The 21,024-nt window shown below is 44.9% G+C and overlaps 1 protein-coding gene across 2 annotated transcripts in view; it reads left to right on the top strand.

Moving 5' to 3' along the window:
- Nucleotides 1-21,024, top strand: part of SLC4A1AP (solute carrier family 4 member 1 adaptor protein) — a 78,649-nt gene that overhangs the window by 32,692 nt on the left and 24,933 nt on the right. The window lies entirely within an intron of this gene.

The raw sequence follows: 21,024 nt of genomic DNA, 5'->3' as shown, positions 1-21,024 counted from the left end.
TCAAGTGGATCAGGCTGTGGCTTGAACTTGGTGGGTGGAAGCTGGGGTTTGGGATGGAGCTAATGAGGGTGGAGATGAGAACCAGGGATCTTACAGTTGAAAGTTCTAGGCTGGCCACATCACGGTCCTGGAGAAACAGGACAGAGAGACAGGCAATCCCACTGGAGTCCCTTTGGTTCTCAAGGGCAGGAGGGAAAAAGACAGCAGAGGACAAGCCAAAACTCTGCCCCAGAGCTGGCCAGAACCCGGGCTCCCACCTTGGCTGCCCCACCCCTTAGCTCCAAGAGCGAACCATTTTTCTGTGATTTTTTTTGGCTCGTCTCTTAAACGTTCCAGAGTCAGATCAGGCTGTGCCATGGTTGAACAAACCTGTTGAACAAATAAACAAGGCAGGCTGCGGGGCTGGGAAAGCACCAGACGTGGGCCCCCAACCAGATCCATGGGTTCTGGCAAGTCTGTCCCAAGCCTGGGTCTTGGCTTCTTCCCTCTACCATGAGAGGGGGGAGCGTGGAACTTTTGGGGTCCCTCCCGGCTCTGTGATCTAAGCAAGTTGCCCACAGAGAGGAAAACTCCAGAGCTGCCAGTTCAGAAGAAGCCTCCTTTCTTTTCACTACATAGTGCAGCTAAGGGCAGAGAGAGAGGAGATCTCCTCATGGCAAATATTGAAACCAAAGAACACCCATTCGCTTATTCATTTATCAAACACTGAGTGTCCAATCTGTGCTCGGTGCTATGCTGCCCCTTCCCTCACAGAACATACAGGAGTTATAAATGCTCTAGCTGAGGAGAGAGGGTCACATTTCTCGTATATACCAAGTTCTCACCCACCTCAGGGCCTTTGCTCCTGCTGTTCCCACCAGCTAGACTGCCAACCCTTCCCTCTTCCTCCTTCTGCAGGCTCCGCTTAAATGGCATTTCCTCTGACCACCCTGTAAATGGTAGGCTTCCCCATCTCTCCCCATCTCTCCGGCCACACTCCGTCACCCTCATAGAATTTATGGCAGTTTGTAATTATATGTCTGCCCTTCATTTAGTCATTTATTTTCCACCTTTTTGACTTGAGTATAAGCTACCTGAGGGCAAGAATTCTGTTCGTATTTTTCACTTCTGGACACTTAGCAGCATATACTTGTAGAATACATGAATAATATTTTGGCATGTGCCGGATTGTTTTACATCGACTCCCTAATTTAGTCCTCTTGACAACCCTAAGGGAGAGGCATTACTATTATTCTCTACATTTTGGAGTGAAGAGACAGACACCCAGAGATGTTAAGTATCTTGCAGTTGGCGGGGCTGGGCTTGAACCTCGTCTCCAAGTCAGGGCTCTTTCTACCTCACCGCGCTGCAGGCCAAATGACGTGAGGCTTTGTGCCCGGCTGTAACGAACCCCTGGCTCAGACTTCTCCTTCTTTTTTTCCTTTTTCTTTTGAAATAATTTCAGCTTACCGAAAGGTTGCAAGACTAGTACAAAGAATTCCTCTGTACTCTTCACTCAAGTTCACCAGATGTGAACATTTTGCTGCATTTGTCTAAATATTCTTTCTCCTTGTACGTGTTTTTACATGTTTATACTTTTCTTTTTTTCGACTATTTTAGAGTAAGTTGCAGACATTATACCTCTTTGTCCTTAAATACTTCAGTGTGAATTTCTCAAGAACAAGGATGTTCTTTTCCATAAAATCGAAATCAGGGAATTTAAAATCTATATAATACTATTATTTAATGTACAATCCATATTAAAACTTACCTAATTATTCCAATAATGTTCTTTATAATGACATTTTTTCTAGTCCAGGATCCAATCCGGAGCATACATTCTTTTTAATTTTAATTCCTTTTAATTGTTATATCTCTTTAGTTTTTAATGTAAAACAGTTCCTCAGCTTTTCTTCCTCTTTCATGGCACTGATATTTCTCAAGAATCTAGGCCAGTCATTTTGTAAACTGTCCCTTAGCTTGGGTTAGTCTGATGTTTGTTCGTGATCAGATTAAAGTTAGGCATTTGTTGGCAGGAATCTCACAGAAGTGATGCTGTGTATCTCAGTGCATCATATCAGGAGCCAACATGATGTCTGTTTGTCCCAGGGCTGGTGATGTTAACTTCACCAATGGAGGTGAAGGTGTCTGCCAGGTTTCTCCATGGTAAAGTTACTGTTTTTTCCCTTTGTAATTAATAAGTAATTTAAGAGGAGATACTTTAAGCCTGTGAATACTCTGCCTTCATCAAACTTTACCATCCATTGATGATGCTTGACTGAATCAATGATTAGCATAATGGTTGCAAAATCAAGATCTTGGTTCTGATTTTAAGGCTGGTGTCTGTACTTCAGAATGATAGCGTAGGATGGAAGGGAGGAGGGAACAAGAGACAACTTCCGATTCTGTAAACAGTTCCTCAAATGTCTATCATGGAAAGTGGAAGTCTATCATGGAAGGTGACTGGTATTGACTTTTTAACCCTATTAAGAAAAAAGACTGGAAAATCAGACTGGATTTTAAGCAATAAAAGCTGTTACTTCCTAACGGAAGAAGAATTTCCTCTTATCTAGCACTTAGTAAATCCCTAACACTACACCAGCCATTTAGCAGACATGATTTCATATAGTCCTCATAACCACTCTTTGAAAGAGTATTGTTATCTCCAATTTATAGACGAGGAAACTAAGACTCAGAAAGCTTGAGGCATTTGCCTAAAGTCATACATCTAGGAAGTGGAAGAGTCTAGATTCCGACTAAGATCTGTTGGGCTCCAAACTCTTATTCTTTTCAGAGGGAAGGAGCTCTGGGTTGTTTTATGACCTTCAGCCTCAACACACATCTCCGCCAGTGCCAGTTTTCAATGAATTCCCAGTTTACGAGTGAGGTAATTCCCACTCCCAGCGTGGATGTTAAGCCCTGGGGCGCGAGTCCTGCAAAGAGGCTGATGAGGTCCCAGTGCAGTGATCTTCTGGCCCCAGCCAGCTGGTCCTTGATCCCTAGCAGCCCCCCTGGCTGAGAGTGGCCTGAGAGGACCTCCCGCGGCTCTGCTGCCGCCCCTTCAGCCCAGGTGGCAGGGCCATCCAGACATTGACTCACCAGTTCCCCTCCCCTGCCCGGCACTGCTGCATCTCCTGTGCTTAGAAAGGCAGGAAACTGAACTCTGGTATTTTAGAAAGTCTTTCAACAATAAGCTTGATTAAAAGGGGATTTTCCAGTTAACCCTGGAGAATTTCAGTTAACCAATGACTTATTGTATTCTAGTTCTTTGAAATGTGGTTATCTATGTTCATTGTGTATTTAGAGTAAATCTCATTTACCAGACGATTCAATTAAACAGGATTTCCCTCTTTAGGGAAATCCTAAAATTACCATTTGGTATAAGCCACAGAACCAGAGAATAACCATGTTAAAAGGCATTAGGGATCATTTAATAGGATTGTTTATTGTTCAGATGAGGAATCTGAGGCCCAGAGAGGGATGTAACTTAACCCAAGATCACACAGCTCATTACTGACATAACCATTAACTAGGAACCTCCCATCCAAAGTGCTTTCTGCCACATCAAGAATAATTACAAGGCTAGAAACCTTTATGTCCAGGGTTACCTGCAGGCTGAATTTAGCTTGTAGCGTGTTTTCTGTTTAGCCTGCACAATGTTTTAAAAGTTGGGAAGTTTCCTGTAAAAATGCAAATTTGGTGTTTGTTTTGAAAACCTGGGAAATCTGGCCACACTGGGCCCAATGGCAATGAAGGGGGACTGAGTAGCAGCAACCCCTCTGGACCGGGGACATGGGATCTACATCCCACCACTCCCTGTCGGCACACACCTGGCCCGCCTCACCTACTTCATGATCTGCTGGTCCCTCTAGGCATTAGAATTTGGGTTCTCTGCTTTCTGGTGGAGGGCACTCCTTGGTTAATTAAAAAGGGGCTGAAGTGGCCAGACTGAAAAACAGGGGCGACAATGAGGAATCAGAAGTACTCGTGTTACATGCCAGGGTGCAGCACCAGGGATTCTGGCTGGTCCTGGGCAAGCTCAGATCAGGGGCTAGAAAGATCTCCAAGAGCTTCTCATTTAGGTGAAAAATGTGAAAAGCTAAACAGCAATAGGAGAGATAGCACTTGGCAAGATAAGATGTACTGACAAAGTGAATGGAGCAGGCAAGATGTGCTAAAGTAGTTCAGATGGTCAAGGAAGTTATAGTGGAGGTGGGTCCTGACTCAGAAGTTAACTTATTCTAAAGAATGGCAAGACTATGGGCAGAAAAACCAGCCAGGAAGCTATTTCAGCCATCAGAGCTAAGAGCTAGGGTTAGGTGAATGGAGGTGGGAAAGGGAAGGAAGAGATGGATGCCAGAGAGACATCCCAAAGGGGGGATGGACAAGATTTAGTGTCTGCACAGAGGTGGGAGGAGAGGGAAAAAGAAGAGTCAAAGCTGATGGAGCCTTTATCCCTGGGTGACCAGGAGAATGTCATGCCCCAAACAGAGAAGGGAAGCCAGGAGGGAAAGCTGGGTGGGGGAAAATGAAGAATTTATTTCTAGAGATGATGATTTTGAGATGATAACAGGGCTTACCGTCATCCAATGGGCAGTTGAAATTGGGAGTGGAACTCAAAGAGAGGTCAGAGCTGGTAGCCTGGAGGAGATAGTTGAAACCACCAGGATGGATCAGATTCCCTCCCAAAGGGCAGAGGACAGGGAACCAAGGGCAATGTGATGAACCCTGGGTAACAGCCACCCTTAAAAAGATAACAGAGGAGGGAGAGGAGGCAACAAAAGAGACAGATCAATCAGAGGGGCAGGAAGAGAACCAGGACAGAGTATCACTGTAGGAGCTCAGGAGAGGCTTAGAAGAGCCCTCTACAGTGTCAGGAAGTGCGGCCAAAGTCAAGGGAGTGGGGACTGAGAAAAGGCCCCTGAGCTGGACCATTAGGGCATCATGCTGAGAATGCACTCAGCACTCTAGAGACATCTCACAGGGCTGGGAGAAAGAACTAAGACATACCAGAGGGCACCCTAGAGAGAGCATGGAGGGTGGGAGGGAGGTGTATCTGGAGGTGGGAGGGGAGGCGTCAGTGGAGAGGAAGGGATGGAGGGTCCCCTTGTAGCACCTGTGGAAAAGGCAGAGATTCTGAATCAAGATCTGCCAGACTTCAAAGGCAGATTCCCGTGTCAGCTGCTCTGTATTTGTCTGGCGATGGGCTCTTGACTTCTCACTCATCTTTCTGGAGGTATCTCAGCTCACATCACTTTCTTATTTGGGACTCATTTTACCTATTTGGATTTAAAAAACAACCACCACAAAACTTTATTAGGTGCTTCCCACTCTTAGGGACAACAGACAAGGTCTAAGTGATTCAAAAGAAGTAAACTAGCCCCTTCTCTTGACCGAGAAGGTCTTTAAAAGGTGCCTCTGCTTGCACCACCTCGTTTAGCCCTATGAGGGAAGCTTTATTATCAGAGTTCCTTTTGTGCGAGTGAAACGCAGGCTCAGGAAAGTCAATGTACCAAAGCTACTGAGAGTTGAATCTGAACCCAAGTCTCCCCGAATCCAAGCGCAGTGTCCTTTCCACTGCCAGGGTCAGGCAGGCCCAGGTAAGGAATCAGAATGGAGACCCAGGGGCTTGTTCCCAACCCCCAGTAAGCACTTTACCATCTGACCTCCCTTTGCCCATTTGGGGGTGAAATCCTTGCACATACAGACACATTGATTAAATATAATGAGGCCTATCCTGGGGGAGGGGAAAATAAGAAGGGAGTAGTGAGTCTGGTTGGGAGGAGACTGGCGAGAGGAGACCGATGTATGGATACTCAGGGCCTTTGAGCTGGAGCTTTTATCCTGGGGTCTTGGGACACCTCTGGTCTCATGCACAACCCTGACATTAGAAGCAGAATCAAAGCGTGTTGTGGTGGAGGGGTGGGGGGTTGCCTGCAGACACTTTCTGGGGAGAGGGTGCATAACTTTCATGAGATTCTCAAAGGGGACTTGTCCCCCCCAAAACTGAAAACCACTGTTATGGAAGCATCAGCAGTCCCCTTGGTGGATCTGGGACAAACTGGTATAATTTATACCCAGTCCCTGTCTTTTTTCTAAATCCTTGCCTAGAAATATATTCTAGCTGGGCTCTTTCACCCTGCACAGGGGGAATGTCCCTCCTCCTAAAAGACTCTTTTTGGGGTGGGCGTGGCTGAGTGAATCCCTGAAGTCCCAGGAGTGCAGCCGACAAGGGTCGAGGCGCAGCTTCCAGGGGGCGGGAGGGGGAGGCTGCGGGAGCCGGAGCGGATGTCACGGCTTACCTCAGAGCCCGAATTAGAAGGCTGAAAAAATCACAGCAGGAAATAATGTGGTGCCTAAAATAGAAGCATCAACTGGGAGAGAGGCCGGGGAGTAGGTGGCATTTGAGGCTCCCGCCGCGTCCTCCCCAGTGGCTGCCTGACAAGTGCGTCGGAGGCGTGTGGATGAGCAACGGGGCCAGAAAAGGCCAGAAAGGCCGAGGCTGCATTTCTGCTGCGGAAGGAGGGGTGCTCGGAAAACAGCCACACTCTGAGGGGAGGAGGGGCCCTGCCGCCCCTGTCGTCCCCCCACCCCTCCCCCTCCTCCACCGTCCCCTAACCTCCCCCTCCCCCTTCCTTTTCACACGCCCCCCACTCCTCCCCCAAAGCCCCCTCTCCTCTTCCTCCTCCTTCTTTCACTTTTGGTCTCTCACCTTCCCCACTGCCTCTGCCTCGCCATCTGCCCCCTACCTTCCCAATTCCTCTCCCTCCCCCAGAGTCTCCTCCTGCGTTGTCACCTCCACTTCCGCCCCCTCCCATCAGGCCCTGCCCCTCTGCTCCAAGCCTCTGACTGCAAGGCCTTGGTCTCCAGATAGGAAGCTGCCTGGAGGCCCTTGCTGCCTTCCCAGGCGATGTAATCAAAGGTCATTCTAGGAGCAGCTGCCCTCAAGGTCAGCCTGCCTCTGCCTGACTGCAGTAACCCTCCACCACCCCTGACCCTGGCACCATCCCCACCTCTGTGAGACTGCCGGGGCCTGGTGCCTGCAGAAAGACCAGGAGGCAGCGGTTCCTTCACCCCGGCCCTTGCCTCAGGAGGGATTGAGAGGAAGCAAAAGCTTTGCCTGCAAACCTGGGCTGGCCCTCCTTCCAAGGCTATGTCTGTAGGGGGGACCCTCAGCAAGGTTCCCTGACTGGCTGTGAGAGTTGCCCAGCACGTACCTGCTGAAAGCAAACAGCCACATACAAAAATAGTAACGACCAGTACTCACAGAGCACTTATACCTGCATGTTAACTAACTTAATTCTCACAACCCCATAAAGTAGGAAATTGTATTGTCCCCATTTTACAGATGATGAAACTGAGACACAAAAAGATGAATTAACTTGGCCATATTCACAGAGCTAGTCAAGGGGAAGGGCCAGGATTTGGGCCCAGGCTGCCTGACTGTAGGTCCTACTGCATTTCACACACCATTGCCCCCAGCTTAGTGTGCTTCTACTCAGCTTTTCTTTCTAAAGAGTGATTTTTGTTTTATTTTGTTTTCTCTTTTCTGAAAATAAGCATAAGGTATTTGAGATTCTAAGCACTTATGGGTGCTTGGAGATTTCAATTTTTTAAAAATCAGATATTCTTATTTTTACTTCTCTGGGTGTTTTTCCCCCAGCTGTTGCTGAAAACAAGCTCTCTCATTTTTGCCAGTCTCAAATGCTGTGGGTCCTTGCCACTATCTGGAAAGGAAGGGGTATTCATTGGTGCTCAGGTGCACTGCCCACACACATACCTGTGCCACTAGCTCCCTCCTGAATCACGCCTTTGTGTCGCTCTGGGGTTAATGGATTATGATTTGTCAAACAGAATTCTCAGGAAAGGTATGTGGCTAATGTGGCTTCACACAAGCTTTGTTCCCTGGAAGCTGGGAGTTAGTGGATTCGTGGTAAGAAATAGTGGCTAAGATTGTGGGTAGGGGACTAAAACAAATGTCAGAGTGAAATAATTATGTAGTTAACATTTATTAGTACTTACTAAATGCAAGGCTTTGTGCTAAACATTTTACAGGAATGATCTCATTTAAGTGACACAATAACCCTATGACATTAGTAGTATCATTACCATTTGACAGAAAATTCGAGGTCATGTAAGGCTTAGGGGCAGGGGTTCTGATGCATTGAAGCAGCACTAACTGCAAATGAAAACTTGCTGGTTTCTGCAAGGTTTTTTATTCTCCGATATGGAAATATCTTTGTCATTTTGCTAATTATAAAAGTAATACATGCTCATGGAAGAATTAAGACGACACAGAAGTGTATAAAGTAAAATATTGACGTCTTTCCCCGTAATACCCCTCTGCACAGACTTTAGCACGCCTCTCCATTTTAAGATACCTGGTATCCCACTATCATACTCTTCAGTGGACAACTTTGCACGTGTCAGTACACACTAGATTATTTCCATAATTCTAACACGGGAATTGGTGAGTCAGAAGGTATAAATATTTACATTTTGGTCACTTTTTGAAATGGACGAGTTATTTAATTAATTAATTTATTTTTTGAATTTTATTTTTTTATACAGCAGGTTTGTTTTTTTTTTAGTTTATTTATTAATTTATTATTATTTTTTGGTTGCGTTGGGCCTTTGCTGCTGCACGTGGGCTTTCTCTAGTTGCGGCGAGCGGGGGCTACTCTTCGTTGCAGTGCGTGGGCTTCTCATTGTGGTGGCTTCTCTTGTTGTGGAGCATGGGCTCTAGGTGCGTGGGCTTCCGTAGTTGCGGCACATGGGCTCAGTAGCTGTGGCTTGTGGACTCTAGAGCGCAGGCTCAGTAGTTGTGGTGCACGGCCTTAGTTGCTCTGCGACATGTGGGATCTTCCCAGACCAGGGCTCGAACCCATGTCCCCTGCATTGGCAGGCCGGTTGTTAACCATTGCGCCACCAGGGAAGCCCTACAGCAGGTTCTTATTAGTTATCTATTTTATTTTTATAAATTTATTTATTTACTTATTTATTTTGGCTGTGCTGGGTCTTTGTTGCTGCGTGCGGGCTTTTTCTCTAGTTGCAGGGAACGGGAGCTACTCTTCGTTGTGGTGCACAGTCTTCTCATTGTGGTAGCTTCTCTTGTTGCAGAGCATGGCCTCTCAGCACACGGGCTTGCTTCAGTAGTTGTGGCTCGTGGGCTGTAGAGCGCAGGCTCAGTAGTTGTGGCGCACGGGCTTAGTTGCTCTGCGGCACGTGGGATCTTCCTGGACGAGGGCTCAAACCTGTGTCCCCTGCATTGGCAGGCGGATTCTTAACCACTGCGCCACCAGGGAAGCCCTAGTTATCTATTTTATACATATTAGTGCATATATGTCAATCCCAATCTCCCCATTCATCCCACCACCACCACTCCCTCCCCCCCGGCTTTCCTCCCTTGGTGTCCATACGTTTGTTCTCTACATTTGTGTCTCTATTTCTGCCTTGCAAACTGGTTCATCTGTAGCATTTTCTAGATTCCACATATATGCGTTAATATACGATATTTGTTCTTCTCTTTCTGACTGACTTCACTCTGTATGACAGTCTCAATGTCCATCCACGTCTCTACAAATGACCCAATTTCATTCCTTTTTATGGCTGAGTAATATTCCATTGTATATATGTACCACATCTTCTTTATCCATTCATCTGTTGATGGGCATTTAGGTTGCTTCCATGGCCTGGCTATTAAATAGTGCTGCAGTGAACATTGGGGTGCATGTGTCTTTTTTTTTTTTTTTTTAAAAGGTTGACTACTTTTTAAAAAAATTTTTATTTATTTATTTATTTATTTATTCATTCATTTATGGCTGTGTTGGGTCTTCATTTCTGTGCGAGGGCTTTCTCTAGTTGCAGCAAGTGGGGGCCACTCTTCATCGCGGTGCGCGGGCTTCTCACTGTAGCGGCCTCTCTTGTTGCGGAGCACAGGCTCCAGACGTGCAGGCTCAGCAATTGTGGCTCACGGGCCTAGTTGCTCCGCGGCATGTGGGATCCTCCCAGACCAGGGCTCGAACCCGTGTCCCCTGCATTGGCAGGCAGATTCTCAACCACTGCGCCACCAGGGAAGCCCGCATGTGTCTTTTTGAATTATGGTTTTCTCTGGGTATATGCCCAGTAGTGGGATTGCTGGGTCATATGGTAATTCTATTTTTAGTGTTTAAGGAACCTCCATACTGTCCTCCATAATGCTTGTATCAATTTCCATTCCCACCAACAGTGCAAGAGGGTTCCCTTTTCTCCACACCCTCTCCAGCATTTATTGTTTGTAGATTTTCTGATGATGCCCATTCTAACTGGTGTGAGATGATACCTTATTGTAGTTTTGATTTGCATTTCTCTAATAATTAGTGATGTTGAGCAGCTTTCATGTGCCTCTTGGCCATCTATATGTCTTCTCTGGGGAAATGTCTATTTAGGTTTTCTGCCCATTTTTTGATTGGGTTGTTTGTTTTCTTTAATATTGAGCTACATGAGCTGCTTGTATATCTTGGAGATTAATCCTTTGTCTGTTGATTCATTTGCAAATATTTTCTCCCATTCTGAGGGTTGTCTTTTCATCTTGTTTATGGTTTCCTTTGCTGTGCAAAAGCTTTTAAGTTTCATTAGGTCCCATTTGTTTATTTTTATTTCCATTACTCTAGGAGATGTATCAAAAAAGATCTTGCTGTGATTTATGTCAAAGAGTGTTCTTCCTATGTTTTCCTCTAAGAGTTTTATATTGTCTGGTCTTACATTTAGGTCTCTAATCCATTTTGAGTTTATTTTTGTGTATGGTGTTAGGGAGTGTTCTAATTTCATTCTTTTACATGTAGCTGTCCAGTTTTCCCAGCACCACTTATTGAAGAGACTGTCTTTTCTCCATTGTATATCCTTGCCTCCTTTGTCATAGATTAGTTGACCATAGGTGCATGGGTTTTTCTCTGGGCTATCTATCCTTTTCCATTGATCTATATTTCTGTTTTTGTGCCAGTACCATATTGTCTTGATTACTGTAGCTTTGTAGTATAGTCTGAAGTCAGGGAGTCTGATTCCTCCAGCTCCGTTTTTTTCCCTCAAGACTGCTTTGGCTATTCAGGGTCTTTTGTGTCTCCATACAAATTTTAAGATTTTTTGTTCTAGTTCTGTAAAAAATGCCAGTAGTAATTTGACAGGGATTGCATTGAATCTGTAGTTTGCTTTGGGTAGAATAGTCATTTTCACAATATTGATTCTTCCAATCCAAGAACATGGTATATCTCTCCATCTGTTTGTGTCATCTTTGATTTCTTTCATCAGTGTCTTATAGTTTTCTGAGTACAGGTCTTTTACCTCCTTAGGTAGGTTTATTCCTAGGTATTTTATTCTTTTTGTTGAAGTGGTGAATGGGATTGTTTCCTTAATTTCTCTTTCTGATCTTTCGTTGTTAGTGTATAGGAATGCAAGAGATTTCTGTGCATTAATTTTGTATCCTGCAACTTTACTAAATTCATTGATTAGCTCTAGTAGTTTCCTGGTGGCATCTTTAGGATTCTCTATGTACTGTATCATGTCATCTGCAAACAGTGACAGTTTTACTTTCTTTTCCAATTTGTATTCCTTTTATTTCTTTTTCTTCTCTGATTGCCATGGCTAGGACTTCCAAAACTATGTTGAATAATAGTGGCGAGAGTGGGCATCCTTGTCTTATTCCTGATCTTAGAGGAAATGCTTTCAGTTTTTACCATTGAGAATGATGTTTGCTGTGGGTTTGTCATATATGGCCTTTATTATGTTGAGGTAGTTTCCCTCTTTGTCCACTTTCTGGAGAGTTTTTTTTATCATAAATGGGTGTTGAATTTTGTCAAAAGCTTTTTCTGCATCTATTGAGATGATCATATGGTTTTTATTCTTCAGTTTGTTAATATGGTGTATCACATTGATTGATTTGTGTATATTGAAGACTCCTTGCATCCCTGGGATAAATCGCACTTGATCATAGTGTTTGATCCTTTTAATGTGTTGTTGGATTCTGTTTGCTAGTAGTTTTTTGAGGATTTTTGCATCTATATTCATCAGTGATATTGGTCTGTAATTTTCTTTTTTTTGTAGTATCTTTGTGTGGTTTTGGTATCAGGGTGATGGTGGCCTCATAGAATGAGTTTGGGAGTGTTCCTTCCTCAGCAATTTTTTGGAAGAGTTTGAGAAGGATGGGTGTTAGCTCTTCTGTAAATGCTTGATAGAATTCACCTGTGAAGCCATCTGGTCCTGGACTTTTGTTTGTTGGAAGATTTTTAATATCACAGTTTCAATTTCATTACTTGTGATTGGTCTGTTCATATTTTCTATTTCTTCCTGGTTCAGTCTTGGAAGGTTATACCTTTCTAAGAATTTGTCTATTTCTTCCAGGTTGTCCATTTTATTGACATAGAGTTGCTTGTAGTAGTCTCTTACGATGCTTTGTATTTCTGTGGTGTCCGTTGTAACTTCTCCTTTTCCATTTCTAATTTTATTGATTTGAGTCCTCTCCTCTTTTTCTTGATGAGTCTGGCTAAAGGTTTATCAATTTTGTTTATCTTCTTAAAGAACCAGCTTTTAGTTTTATTGATCTGTGCTATTGTTTTCTTTGTTTCTATTTCATTTATTTCTACTCTGATCTTTATGATTTGTTTCCTTCTACTAACTTTGGGTTTTGTTTGTTCTTCTTTCTTGAGTTCCTTTAGGTGTAAGGTTAGATTGCTTATTTGAGATTTTTCTTGTTTCTTAAGGTAGGATTGTATTGCTATAAACTCCCCTCTTGGAACAGCTTTTGCTGCATCCGATAGGTTTTGGATCATCTTGTTTTCATTGTCATTTGTCTCTAGGTATTTTTTGATTTCCTCTTTGATTTCCTCAGTAATCTCTTGGTTATTTAGTAATGTATTGTTTAGCCTCCATGTGTTTGTGTTTTTACGTTTTTTCCCTGTAATTTATTTCTAATCTCAGTGTTGTAGTCAGAAAAGATGCTTGATATGATTTCAATTTTCTTAAATTTACCAAGGCTTGATTTGTGACCCAAGATGTTATCTATCCTGGAGAGTGTTCCATGTGCACTTGAGAAGAAAGTGTAATCTGTTTTTGGATGGAATGTCCTATAAATATCAATTAAATCTATCTGGACTGTTGTGTCATTTAAAGCCTGTGTTTCCTTATTAATTTTCTGTCTGGATGATCTGTCCTTTGGTGTAAGTGAGGTGTTGAAGTCCCCCACTATTATTGTGTTACTGTCAATTTCTTCTTTTATAGCTGTTAGCAGTTGCCTTATGCATTGAGGTGCTCCTTTGTTGGGTGCATATATATTTATAGTTGTTATATCTTCTTCTTGGATTGATCCCTTGATCATTATGTAGTGTCCTTCCTTGTCTCTTGTAACATTCTTTATTTTAAAGTCTATTTTATCAGATATGAGTATTGCTACTCCAGCTTTCTTTTGATTTCCACCTGCATGGAATATCTTTTTCCATCCCCTCACTTTCAGTCTGTATGTGTCCCCAGGTCTGAAGTGGGTTTCTTGTAGACAGCATATATATGGTTCTTGTTTTTGTATCCATTCAGCTCCACAGCTCCAAAAGGCCTGTGTCTTTTGGTTGGAGCATTTAATCCCTCACAATTAAAGTAATTATCGATATGTATGTTCCTATTACCATTTTCTTAATTGTTTTGGGTTTGTTTTTGTAGGTCTTTTTCTTCTCTGTGTTTCCCACTTAGAGAAGTTCCTTTAGCATTTGTTGTGGAGCTGGTTTGGTGGTGCTGAATTCTCTTAGCTTTTGCTTGTCTGTAAAGCTTTTGATTTCTCTATCGAATCTGAGTGAGATCCTTGCCGGCAGAGTAATCTTGGTTGTAGTTTCTTCCCTTTCATCACTTTAAATATATCGTGCCACTCCCTTCTGGCTTGTAGAGTTTCTGCTGAGAAATCAGCTCTGTTAACCTTATGGGAGTTCCCTTGTATGTTATTTGTCATATTTCCCTTGTTGGTTTCAATAACTTTTCTTTGTCTTTAATTTTTGTCAGTTCGATTACTATGTGTCTCGGCGTGTTTCTCCTTGGGTTTATCCTGCCTGGGACTCTCTGCACTTCCTGGACTTGGGTGGCTATTTCCTTTCCCATGTTTGGGAAGTTTTCAACTATAATCTCTTCAAATATTTTCTTGGGTCCTTTCTCTCTCTCTTCTCCTTCTGGGACCCCTATAATGTGAATGCTGTGTGTTTAGTGTTGTCCCAGAGGTCTCTTAGGCTGTCTTAATTTCTTTTCATTCTTTTCTCTTTATTCTGTTCCATGGTAGTGAATTCCACCATTCTGTCTTCCAGGTCACTTATCCATTCTTCTGCCTCAGTTATTCTGCTATTGTTTCCTTCTGGTGTATTTTTCATTTCAGTCATTTTATTATTCATCTCTGTTTGGTTGTTCTTTAATTCTTCTAGGTCTCTGTTAAACATTTTTTGCATCTTCTCGATCTTTGCCTCCATTCTTTTTCCGAGGTCCTGGATCATCTTCACTATCATTATTCTGAATTCTTTTTCTGGAAGGTTGCCTATCTCCGCTTCATTTAGTTGTTTTTCTAGGGTTTTGTCTTGTTTCTTCATCTGACACATAGTCCTCTGCCTTTTCATTTTGTCTATCTTTCTGTGAATGTGGTTTTTGTTCCACAGGCTGCAGGATTGTAGTTCTTCTTGCTTCTGCTGTCTGCCCTCTGGTGGATGAGACTATCCAAGTTATTTTATTTTAAACCATGGTATGCAGTGGAGGGTAAAGATGCAGTGAATATAGGCCTTTGTACTGCTGGTAACAGTTTAATTAGTACAGTCATAAAGAAAGCAGTTTGTTAACATATGTCAAGAGACCTAAAGATGTTCACACTTCTTACCTTAGAGCAATTCCACTTATGGGAGTCTAACCCAAGGAAATAAATGAAAAAGTAATATTTAACATTATGATAGGCAAAATTTGGGCATGACTTAACTGTCTTTCAATAAGGGAATGGTTAAATAAGTCATGAAAAAAATTATGACCTTCTCCATGCTGGAATACTATATAGTCATTGAAAATGGTGGTTATAAAGACTCTCATAACATGGTGGAAATGCTGAGAAGTTAAAGTAGAACGAAAAAAGTAATGTACAAAATTATATGCATCGGATTTCCCTGGCGGTCCAGTGGTTAAGCCTCCGCACTTCCGCTGCAGGGGGCATGGGTTCGATCTCTGGTCGGGGAACTGAGATCCTGCATGCCATGTGGCACGGCCAAAACCAAAAAACAAAATTTTATGCATGTAGGATTCCAATTGTACAAAAAGAAACTGTAAAGAAATAGTAGCAAAATGATATTGGTGGTTATGTTAGAGTGTTGGGATTAATGTGGTTTTTCTTTTTTATTCTTTCTGTAATATGGTTTATTTTTGTAGTAAATGTTATATTTCTTTAAGAACTGCAAAATCGTTGGAAATTATCAAAAGACTCTGCTTCCTTTCTCCTCTCTGGATTTGAGTTTCTACCTCTATAAATGAAGCAGTTAGACTAGAAGTTGATGACTTCTAAGTCATCCCGGTTCTGATATTGTATATTCTCTGATACAAGCAAGTGGCTCTTTCTGTTATAGATTCAAAGCCAGAATTCAGTATTCATGCTGAAAATGGACAGATCAGACTAGAACCTGTTTTGTGACCATGAGCTCAGGTTATGCTTACGTGTATCAAAGCCTCCATATTAACTTGAAGAAGAAGAAAACAGAATGTTGTTTGAATCTGCGTAGACACACCTTTACGCTCAATGTTCCCACCAGGACTTGGGGTCCTGGTGCTGGGTGTTTGAGCAGTGACTTCCCAACTCATCCCAGTGTTGAGGGGTTGTGTCTTGGACCTGCTCCCTCATTCTCCCTGCTATGAGCTACATTGGAGACCCAGTAGGATTTCACTGACCCTGGGATACAAATGAGGCTGGCAGTCAGGGGAAGCATGTTGTGAGTCCACTGATCTGGAGAATGTGTGTGTGTGTGTGTGTGTGTGTGTGTGTGTGTATGAAGGGGCAAGGCTGGAAGAATGCCACTCTGCTGGCACAGCCTTCGTCAGAGCCCTGGAAAGGGCTGAGTGGGCTCTGACTCAGCTCTGTGACTCACTCTCTGTACTGCCGTCTCCATGCTCTGGGCACATCCTCTGGACCATTTCAGCTCAGCCTCCAGCGGAGGAAGGCGAGATTTGGGCCCGTACTCCTGGATGACTCATCCTGCTGAGCTGGAAGGAAGGGGCCAAAGCCCCCTCTCCTGCACACCTCATCACCACCCTGCCTCCCCAGGGGTTCCCGTGCAGCCCCAGACCCCATGCGGAGGTTATGGCTGCTCCACTAGAGGCTCCCACCCCGGTGCTACCCACCCAGCCACACCTCCCTACTCAAATGCCATAATTTCCTTGGTCCCTTCACTTGATTGTCCCCTGTGCTTCTTGTGGGCATTTGAGGTCAGCTTATAAGGAGACTTGTAAGGCTCTCCTGGATTGCCTGTCATTCTGTCCTTCACCTCTCACAAAACTTTACAGCTTAGGAAATAGTTTTACATCTCTATTGTCATTTGATTCTCTCTGAGACCCTAAGAAGCCTGGCAGGGCAGCAAATATCACCATTGGACAGGGAAGGACGCTGAAGGTCAAAGAAGCGAAGGAACTGTTAAAGAGATTCATGAAGGGTATTGAGGGCCAGGATGGACAGAGGCTTGCCGGGGAAGGGCACGGCTGTCAGGGGAACTGCAAGGCTTTTGGTTGGACAATGGGCTGGGGAAGAGGGACAGTGCTGGCCAGTTTGTGACATGACGAGAAATATGCCTGCCTGAGGGCAGAAGACAGATGAGGTGTTTTGACTTTATGCCAAGGCCAGCGTGAACCCATTGAGGAGTTTTAAGCAGGGGACCCGGGGCGGGGGCATGGCAGGGAACCGGAGGCGGGCACGCCGGGAGGCTGTTTCCATGGTGCGGATGAGAGTGGCTGGAATGCCCGTGTGCAGTGGCTCCTGGGACGGTGTCGACCCTGAGAACGTTGTATATGTTTATTCCTGTAAAGGGGGCTGGATTTCTCCGGAGATGGTGACTGGAGCCAGGCAGTGGGTGAGACGGCGCGGGGAAGAGGGAGGGGCACTGGGGGCACCAACACTTAAGAGCTGAGCAAAGGCAGGTGCGGCCCCTGCGACAATACCCTCACAGGAGGAGGGCACGTCATAAGTTAAAGCACCTGCCCGCCGTGACTGCCTTCCATGTGGACAAGGCCCTGTGAAGGAGACGGGTTACTCTCACCTCACAGAGGTTCATGGGTGAAATGACCTGAGGGGACCCCTAGTTCTCCCTGTCATGGTCCCTCTCCTTCTTCCACCCAATGCGGGGCTGCACGGGTCACCAACTGAGAACATAGCCTTGGCAGGCTGCCAGGAAGTGGCCTCTTGGGAGAGTTCCCAGAACCTCCAGTGGGCTGTGGCTGCAGGCTCTGGGCTCCTTGAGCCCTTTTAGCCTTGGGGCGTGCTGGAGGGGGTAGGGTTTCCAGATAAAGTATAGGATGTCCAGTTAAATTTGCATTTCAGATCAACAAAAAAATACTTTTTAGTATAAGTATATCCCAAACATTCCATGGGATATACTTATATTTTTAAAATATTTGATGCTTATCTGCAATTCAAGTCCAACTGGGTGTCTGTCCTGTATTTTTATTTGCTAAATACAGGACAGACACCCATGGGGTACCTCATTGCCCTCTGCATACCAGGGCCTGTGGGATTTTCCTTTGTCTGAGGCCATGTTAAGACCTAGCCTCTGCATCCCTCAGCATATGGGGCTCAGGGTCACATAGGGAGACATGCCCTGTCCCTGATGGCCTTCCAGCTTCTGGCTAGCTGGCGTCTAACCCAAGCTACTGTGGCCTTCCACGTGCCTGTGGCTTCCCACCTGGATGGATAGCCCTCTGCCTCTGATCGTGAGGCCTAACAAGTAAGGGCACCAGGACTCTCCTGCTTCAGCCAGCAGCATCTACCAGGGTGTTGCATCCAGGCCCAGTAGGTGGCCCAGGAGCCTGCAGCCCTCGGCCAGCCAGCAGCTTGCACTGTGGCGCCCAGGCTGAGGACTGGAGGAAAAGGGAGGTGTAAGCTCTGCACATAGGGTAGTGGAGTGTGTGTTTGTTCAGAGGCCTGTGTTAGAAAATGGCAGCGCCACACCTGGCCTGGGCTTTATACAGTTCAAGCAAGGCACTTTCGAGCGTCTGAGCTCGTTTGACCCTCACCAAGTCGCAGTCAGGTGAGCAGGGAGGGAGCTGCCTCCTCCTTTAGGGATGAGCCACCTGGGGCTGAGAGAGGTTAGGTCTTTGCTCGGAGTGACCAATCCTAACACATGTGAGAGTGGTGGCTTCACCCTTACACAGAGCAAAGTGATAAAATGTGCTGCAGCTCCAAGGAGCCTGGGAGTTGAAGCTCTGGGCGAAGTTCCTCCATTCTCACAGTAGGGGGCAGAGCTGAGGCCTTGCTGTGAGAACCAGGTGGACAAGTCTGCCACCCCACCCTGTCCATAGACAAAAAACAGGCCAGTTGCTCTCACTGGTGGAGCTTGAAGAGCTTCCTCAGGATGCATCTTATCTCCATCCTTCCTAGACATGGGTGGGGGGGAGAGATCTTGGTGAGGACCTCCCTGGAGCAGCAGGGCAGGATGCTGAGTGCTGTGAGTGAGGATCTGGGTCAATCACAGCAGAGTCTTGGTGGATGCTGAACAGACTTTGAAGGAGGAAGACACAGCGATGTGTGTGGCCGAAACTGCACACGTGAAGGGTTGTGTATATTTATTCCACAAGTATTTTCTGAGCATCCACTACATGCCAGTCACCGTTCTAGGTACTGGGGATACCGCAGGAAAGAACAAATATGCACACACAGATGCCTCACAGATTGTCTTCTCTTGCTAGTGAGCTGACTATCTTGACCCCAGCAAATGGAATGTAACATTCAGCCCCTTTACCGGTTTCTAGAAAAACACTTTTCCCTCCAAACATGGGGTGGGGTAGGGCATGTATGTATGGGGCAAGGGGTATTTTGCTAAAGATTTACGGGGCCATGATGAGAGGCCATCACCCCTCTCACAGCCTCTCACTCTGTGAATCAATCCTCAGTGTACATGACCCTTCTCCTAAGTCCCGCTTTGGCCCTGCAGCCATCCTGGGGGTGCAGTTCCCTCCCTTCATCTCCCACCGTGAGCTCCCAGCCCAGCCAGCCTTTCTCCAGCAGTTTTCTCACAGACATCCAATCTTGGGAGGGAAGCCTTTTGCGTCATTCCACTGTCACTGTTTGGTCTTGAAGGACACAGACTGATACTGGGAGGCCCCTACTTTCTGACGTGGGGTTGTTGTCCCTCGCCCATTTCTACTTCTCGGAATTATTCCAGGGTGAAATGACCTCGTGTCTGAAAAGAACTGTACTCAGAACTCTCCAGCACTGTAGGTCATGTCAACCAGAAACACACTTGACAGTGACTTGCTCTCAGCGTTAGGTCAGCCAGCGGAAGACCAAGCACAGTGTGTTTACAGGAGGAAAGATTGAGCTGCTCCCCTTTATTTTGGATTGGATGTAATTTAGCACCTTGTCCTCACTCTTTTGTTAATAAGATAAAACAGTAAACACATACTATCATCAAAAGAACATTGACAGCCTGTGTTTATGTGTTTATGTTATGTCTGTCTCTATTGCAACTGCTTTGTAGATTTTTAACAAAATGAGTTTTCACTCAGTGTTGAGGGGTATGATAATTAAAACAGAGGGAGGGCTGATTATTTTACTTTGTCTTTCATTCTTGCTCTTTCTCTTCCTTTTTTTTTTTTTCTCCCTTAAAACAGAGATATTGACCCTTCCATTACCATTGACTTTGGCCATCTCTGACAAGGCCAAAGCAGAGAAATTGGGTTCTAAGAATGTCTGTGTTCACCCTGCGAAGACTCCACTCGGGAGTCAGGCAAATGCTCTTTCCGTCCACTGTTCCCAGGGGTTTTATTTGCTGCTCTGCCCTACCCTTCCTGAAAAGGACCTTCTGGGGTGATCTGGACACACGAATATGTTGCCTAGGGTGAGAGATGTGTGAATGAGGAGAGCAAGGAGAGAGGAAAGGAAAGGAAAAGAAAAGAGAAGAGAAGAGAAGAAAAGAAAAAAAAAAAAGGAACAATGAGAGAGGCTAGAGAATCAGTGTAAGCGTTGTGAACTCAGTGACAAGGATGACAGACACAATGGTCATTTGCACCTTTTAATTAGGAGTTCGATCTTTTGGCTGAAAGTAACAGAAACACAGCTGTGGTTAGTTTGAGCCCCAAAGGAGGTGCTGGCTCACATGAGCTGACTGTGGAGACAGCAGAGAGGGAACAACTGGGTTCATGGACACCCTTGGGACTCACCCTCCCTCCCCTCTTGGGTGTTGGTTCCACTGCAGCTCTCAGGGCTATGCCAGAGCACAGAGAGCTCCTCCCACCAGCTCCAGTACTGACATAAACCCCTGAGACATCTTGGCAAACAGCAACATACCATTTTTCAGTCGTCAGATTTCAAAAATGTTAAACTCTGATACTCTCAGCTATCAGTGAAGGAATGGGAAAATGGAAACACTAATGCTCTGATACACTGCTGGGAGGTTGTAAATTGTCCCAGCCATTTTGGAGGGACAGCTGGCACCATCTATTCTGATTTTATATATTTTTAATTTATTTTTTGGCCACGCTGTGTGGCTTGCAGGATCTTAGTTTCCCGACCAGGGATTGAACTTGTCCCCTCGGCAATGAAAGTGCAGAGTCCTAACCACTGGATGGCCACGGAATTCCCTCTATTCTGATTTTAAATGTGGATACTATTGCTCTGATGATGCCACTTCTCAAAATCCTGACCAGTAACTCTCAAACATGAGCATAAAGAAATATCGGCAAGGGTTATTTGTAGCACAAAATTAGGAATAACTTAAATGTCCATCTTTAAACCATGGTACATTTTATACTCTGAAAATATGGAAACTGTTAAAAAGAATGAAATACGTACTGACATAAACCCCTAAGATG

This window comes from Balaenoptera borealis (assembly GCF_965194805.1).
Source record: "Balaenoptera borealis genome assembly, chromosome: 15".
NCBI lineage: Eukaryota > Metazoa > Chordata > Mammalia > Artiodactyla > Balaenopteridae > Balaenoptera > Balaenoptera borealis.
This window is presented reverse-complemented; position numbering and strand designations above follow the sequence as displayed.